The sequence below is a fragment of the Monodelphis domestica genome, chromosome 3, assembly GCF_027887165.1.
Source record: "Monodelphis domestica isolate mMonDom1 chromosome 3, mMonDom1.pri, whole genome shotgun sequence".
In the NCBI taxonomy this organism is placed as follows: Eukaryota; Metazoa; Chordata; class Mammalia; order Didelphimorphia; family Didelphidae; genus Monodelphis; species Monodelphis domestica.
The window spans coordinates 89,271,017-89,277,496 of NC_077229.1; positions in this window are offsets into that span (position 1 = coordinate 89,271,017).

The window sequence follows — 6,480 nt, forward strand, 5'->3', positions numbered from 1 at the left end:
GCTTGGAGATTGGAGGGTCCTGGGTTTAAATCTGGTCTGTGTGACCCTGGGTAAGTCACTTCACCCCCACTGCCCAACTCCCAATCTTCTGCCTTGGCACACAATATTGATTCTAAGATAGAAGGTAAAGGTTTTAATTGTTTTTTTAAATTACATCTTGACACTTTGACAGACTTGTGATTCTATCAGTATCGGTATTCTCTCTGAGAGGGCAGAACCCCATTCATTCATGCCTCACCCTGTGCCACTCTGGTCCATGCTCTCCCATGAATCCTTCACCTCCAGATAAGGCATGAATAAGTATTGACAATGGAGAGGAGGGTGGAGAGAGCGTTGAATTTGAAGTCAGGAAGACCCGAGTTAAAATCCTACCCTGACATACCAGCTTCGTGATCCTGGGTGAATCATTGAAAAATGAGGATAATCAAAACACTTACTTCATAGAATTGTGGTGAAAATCAAATGAGATAACATGAAAAGAACTTTGCAAACCGCAAAGTGCTATATAAATATTTGTTGCTGTTCTAGATAGGCCCTCCTGAGTCGGAATTGTCAGAGAAAGATCAGGCCAAATAAGCCGAGTCTCAATTTTTACCATGATAGTGACAGGATTGTAAATTTTGGGGTCACAGCAATTCTCACAGGCCAACTACTGACTCCTGATGATAATGATATTATTAGTTGGTTGACAGATAACATTTTGCAGAGTAAAATGCATTTGGACAGAAAACTTGTAGAGCTCGTCCTTCAGGACAAATATCTGGAAGAGATAGTTCAAAAAACCAATAAATTGGGCTTGAAATTAAACAGAAAAGGGGGCTGAATCTCCTCCAGGAAGTAGCCAGGTGCTATGTAGAGGACAGAGAGGCCGCTCAGTGGACAGAATGCCAGGCTTGGAGTTGGGATGACCTAGGACCAAATTTGGCTGGTTGAGTCATTTAGCCCTATTTGCCCATCTGCCTTATGAGTTTTTACCGAGACAAAGTAAGAATATAAAAATACATAAAGGTCCCAAATATCTCCCCAAAACAAAGGCCCACCCGGCCCTTTAATCACTTTGCACCTGTGGTGGGGGTTGGCTGAGCCATGGAAAACAACTGCCCAGGGAGCGGAAAAGGAACATCACTCAGAGGGCAATGGAGAGGACCATGGTGAGTATGAGCAGGCAGCCATATGTAGTGAGGAATTTGGAGGAAGAAAAGGAGTAAATGATTGCATCCAAGAAATGCACAAAACTGAACTCACTCTGTTTTTCCCCAAACTCTCCCCTCTTCACAACTTCCCTATTACTATTAAGGGAACCACCACCTCCCATCGCCCTGGCCCACACCCTCCCTGCCATCCCTGCTTCTCACTCTTACCCTTCATTCAGCCTGTCAATTGTCCATCTCTCCTCTGACCCCGCCACCACTCTGGTGCTATTTCAGTAGCTTGCTCATTGGCTTCCCTGTCTCAAATCTCTCCCAGCTTCAGTCCACCAAGCTGCCAAAATTAGCTTCCTGATAAGTCTGAGCAAGTCGACTCTTCCTTCTCCCCACCATTCAATGAACTCTAATGGCTTCCTGACACCTCCAGGATCAAATATAGAAACTGTTTGGCATTCAGAGCCCTTCATCGCCAGGCCCCCTGCTACCATTCCAATCGTTTTAGACCTCATTCCCTCCCAGGAGCTCATTATCCAGTTAGATAGGCCTCTTTGCTGTTCCAATAATATGACCCTCCATCTCCAGGTTCCATGCATTTCACCAGTTGTCTCCCATGCCAGAATTTCTCACCCTGTTCATCTCTGCCACTTGGCTTTCTACAAGTCTTAGCCAAAACTCCACCATTCTTTTTTTCTTTTTTAAACCCTTACTTTCTGACTTAGAATCTATATTAAATATTTGTTCCAAGGTAGAACAGCAGTAAGGGGTAGGCAACTGTAATTCAATGACTTGCCCAGGGTCATACATATAGGTAGTGTCTAAAGCCAGATTCGAACCCAGGATCTCCCAACTCCAGACCTGGCTCTCTATTCACTGAGCCACCTAACTGCCCCTCAAATCTAACCTTTATAAGAAACCTTCCTCAGTCCTCCATAATGTTAGTGCCTCCCTTCTGGGATTACTTCCAAGTCATCCTGTATCTTATTTGTAATACAGGAGTTGTTGATATGTTGTCTCGACCATTAGTGGGTTCCTTGAAAGCAGGGATTGTTTTGACTTTATTTGTATTAGCAGGACAGTCCCTGACAGATGCTTGTTGACTGGCTGGTAGATAACAAGAAAAGATAAGTTAGTCACATGATGAGAGCAGGAGATGACAGGTAGACAGCCTGTGCTATAATGCTTTCGCTAGGATATCAGAGAAATGGAGAATGTCCTTTAGCATATTATCATACAAGACAGGCAGGCATGGATGCATTGTAATATATATCAGTGAAAGGAACATCCAAATTGAGGAGATCACAGATCCATTTGGGTATTAGCTGACATAGAACTTTAAGATTTACAAAATAGTTTTAGTACCTAAAAAGCTGGTGGTGCAGTAGATGGAGCAACAGTCTTGGAATCAGAAGACCTTGGTTCAAATCTAGCTTCAAATATTTACTAGCTTTGTGATCCTGGGCAAGCTTCTTCACCTCTGTGCCTAGTTTCCTCAACTGGAGAATAGGAATAATAACACTTCCCATGATTACTGTGAAGTTCAAATGGGATACTATTTGCATGGTATTTGCTTAGCACAGTGCCTAGCTATAAGTGCTATTAAAATATTTATTTCCTTCCCTTCTCGTTCTCTTTCCTATCAAAGGGTTGCCATGCCAGTGAAGGGAATATCTATTAATATTGATGAAAATATAGTATATTTAAATACTGAAGAAGAAATAAGGAAGTTAAGACATTTCTATTGAAGAGAATGTATTTATATATCTAGGAAACCTAAGGCAATAATTACTTAAGCAATTTATGAGATAAAAACTCAAAAGTCATCTGCATTCTTTGTTTTTTTGTCTTGCAAGTAGGTATGTTAAAGAGGATAGAGAGGAAGTCTTAGAGTCAGGAAGACCTAAGTTTGAATCCTGCCCCAATCATTTAATCTCTGTGTGACTCTGGGCAAGTCCCTTCACCTCTCTGTTTCCTCATCTGTAAAATGGTGTCATAATAGCATTAAAATCACATCATTATGAGGACCACTACAGAAACTAAGAGAAATTAGGAGAAACAGCATGTATAATATTAACAAATTGTGTTAAATATTTTGACCCTAACATGCCAGGACCCACAAAACCTTTGTAAAAGACAACTGTGAAAAAAAATTTTTTTTAATTAAAACCCTCACCTTCTGTCTTAGAATCAATACTATGTATTGGTTCCAAGGCAGAAGAGTGGCAAGGGCTAGGCAATGGGGGTCAAGTGACTTGCCCAGGGTCACACAGCTGGGAAGTATCTGAGACCAGATTTGAACCCAGGACCTCCTGCCTCCAGGCCTGGCTCTTAAACCACTGAACTACCCAGCTGCCCCCTGTGAAATTTTTTTGACAGAAATAAAAGAAGCACTGAATGGAGGGAAGGGATTTCTTTCCATGTGGATAGCTCTGGTCATGGTAGAAATACCAATGCATCTCAAACTGTCATAGTGCCAATGTAATAAAGATGGAAATACCAATGATCTATTTTGTAGCAGGTTCCATCCGTTCTGTGTTCTAAGGTCTGTATCCCACCCTGATAGTCTTCATTTTACAATGTCTGCCTGTTCCTCTGGGTTCCTTCTGCCATACCCACCTTGCCATGAGACTTCCTGACTCTACCCCCCCCCCCCCCGGGACCAGGCTAAGGGGTCCAGCTCCTCTGTCTCTGGGTATAATTGGCAATGTCCTTGAAAGCCCCAGGGGTTTTCTTGGCTCTTCTCAGCTGATGAAGTAAGGGACGTGGTGTGCTCATTGTGCATGATTTTCGTCTGACTATATCTGTATGTTTCTATATTTTAGTTTTGTTAAGTCAAAGAATGAGTTGTATGACTATACTTAGATGGAGGAGAAGACTGAGCTGGGAGTAAAGTCTCTTCCAATCCTAAGTTCCTATGATCCTCAGTAACTCTTCTGTACTCAACTTCCAGCCAGGACCCAAATGTTTCCCAGAGGAAGTAAAATGAGCCAGTGAGATGTTAACCCATGACCCTGCTCAGCTGCCCTTGGTCTCCCTGATTTGTATGCTAGAACCATCAAGCCCTCCAGCCCCTAACTCAGGGGGGGACAATTTGGGAAGAGGAAAAGATGACTTTGTGACTCTGAAAGCCTCTGGTTGAGTGACACAATGAAATATGGAAAGTTAACACTTCCTGGTTATGGTCCAATATTACCAGATTTTCTTACAGTAGCAAAGCCTTTATAACTAAAAGTTGTCTAAGTGACTTCTCAAAAGTCATACCTAATAAGTGCCAAAGCTTGAATTTTGAGATCTGGCTCCTTTCTTTCAATAGATTGTACTTTCCGGGACATCATATTTCTTCTCCATGTGACCCTAGGCAAATCCCTCACTCTCTGGATTTTGGTTTCGGTATCTATAAAATGAGAATGAGGGACTGTATGATTTATAAAGTCCATATTCATATTAAATTATTCATTCTCATTTCCTAAGGTTCCCTGGATTCTCATGAAGGGACCTGGAATCTACCCTTTTTAGAGTGTCCTGGTGGGACAAGAGATCAGAGGCTTCTGATCTGGACTACCTGAGCCCTCATCCACTTTGGACCCAAGGTCCAGTACCAAGAGCATCAGGAGTTAGACAGAAACAGTTTGACAGGCAAATGGTTCCTAATGTAATAAGCAAAAGATGAAATGACTAGGGAAACAAAATTTTGATTTTCTGAGCATATCAGTTTATTAAATAATGCATGCCAACTGATCAACAAATCCATCCCTTCCTCAGTTTAGGGCTAGACCCTGAATACATGATGGGAAGACACACTTTTATACACTAAAAACAATTGAGTTGCATACTGGGAGCTAAGGTGGTGGAATAAAAAAGGACACTCTTCTGATTCCTACACACACACAAAAGGAAAAGAAATCATTTCAAAACAAAGGAAAACAGGAGAAACATCCTTCTCTGGGGAAAAGAAGAAAAAAGTAGCCCGGTAAGAGTAGCATTTGCAAGAACTGGCAAAACTTGGAACAGCCTAACATGCTATGACTCTGTCAGAGGTAATGAAACTGCAGAATGGGAATGAGCCCAGCCCAAGTCACCTGACACAGGTATATAGGAGAGAGGACAGGAAACCTACAAACTCTTACATGGCAGCAGAATACCTAAGGCTGCAAGATCGTGGGACCTGCCCATGTGTCAGGGGAAGGGAAGCAGAAGAGTGGGGACCAGCCCAGCCCACAAAACAACAGGAACTGGTAACATAGATTGCTGAATCTAGCTGAAAAAAAAAATAGCTGCAAACCTCCCTAGAGCAAGAAAGCCAAGCCACCTCCTTGACAGACACACCATGGGAAACAGGCAGCCAGGTCTATCCCAAGTACCAGAGAAGAAAACTCTGAACCTCAGCAGATACATAAGGTGACAGCAAGAAAATAACTAGAACAATGGAAAAAAGACACAAAACAAAACCGTAATCATAGAAAGTTACTTTTGTGACAGGGAAGACCAAATTTCAAACTCAGAAAAGGACAACACCAAAAAGGAAAAAATGTAAAGCCTCAGAGGAACGTATGAAAGGATGTGAGGCCCCAAAAGAATCCTTGGAAAAATTTGAAAAGAAGTTAAAAAACAAAATATTAAGAGAATTGACAGAAAAACAACAGTTGGAGATGGGAGAATGAGTAGAATTCACTGAGGAAGTCAACTCCCTAAAAACAAGATCAAGGCAACAGGAAATGGAACCACAAAAAATACATTGAAGGAAGCAGATTCCTAAAGAATAGAATGGAAATGGAGGCAAAAAATAAACACTGAAGAAAACAACTCTTTAAAGAGGATTGGCCAAATGGAAAAGAAAATGCAAAATTCAAGGAAGAAGATAACTCCCTAAAAATTTGTGTTAGATATAAATGAATAACTACAGGTTCTTATTTTCAATAGAATTTGTTAATAATCATTTGAAATAAAAAATGTAAATAGATAGAAGTTTAAAGCCTATTTTCTAAACTAAGTCTGACCATGTGTTGATCCTCCTGCATGATTCTCCATCTACACTCTGTGCCATGTTCAGGGAAGTAGACAGAGTTGGGTCACACCCATACCCTTTTATTCACATTCATGGATGAAGCACTGGCACCCAAAATGGGATGAAACAGGTTGATAATCCAGGAGTGGGGAGGAGATGAAATTCCCTTTACACAATCCCCCCTGTGATTCTATTGGGAGACGAGCATGTTGAAATCTCTAAGATTTACATGTCTAGTCTCCCCAATGAATCATTTCACATAACCAGCTTATACCTCTAAAGATTCTTCTGACTAGAGGTGCATAACATATTGCATTTTACAAAAGGGAA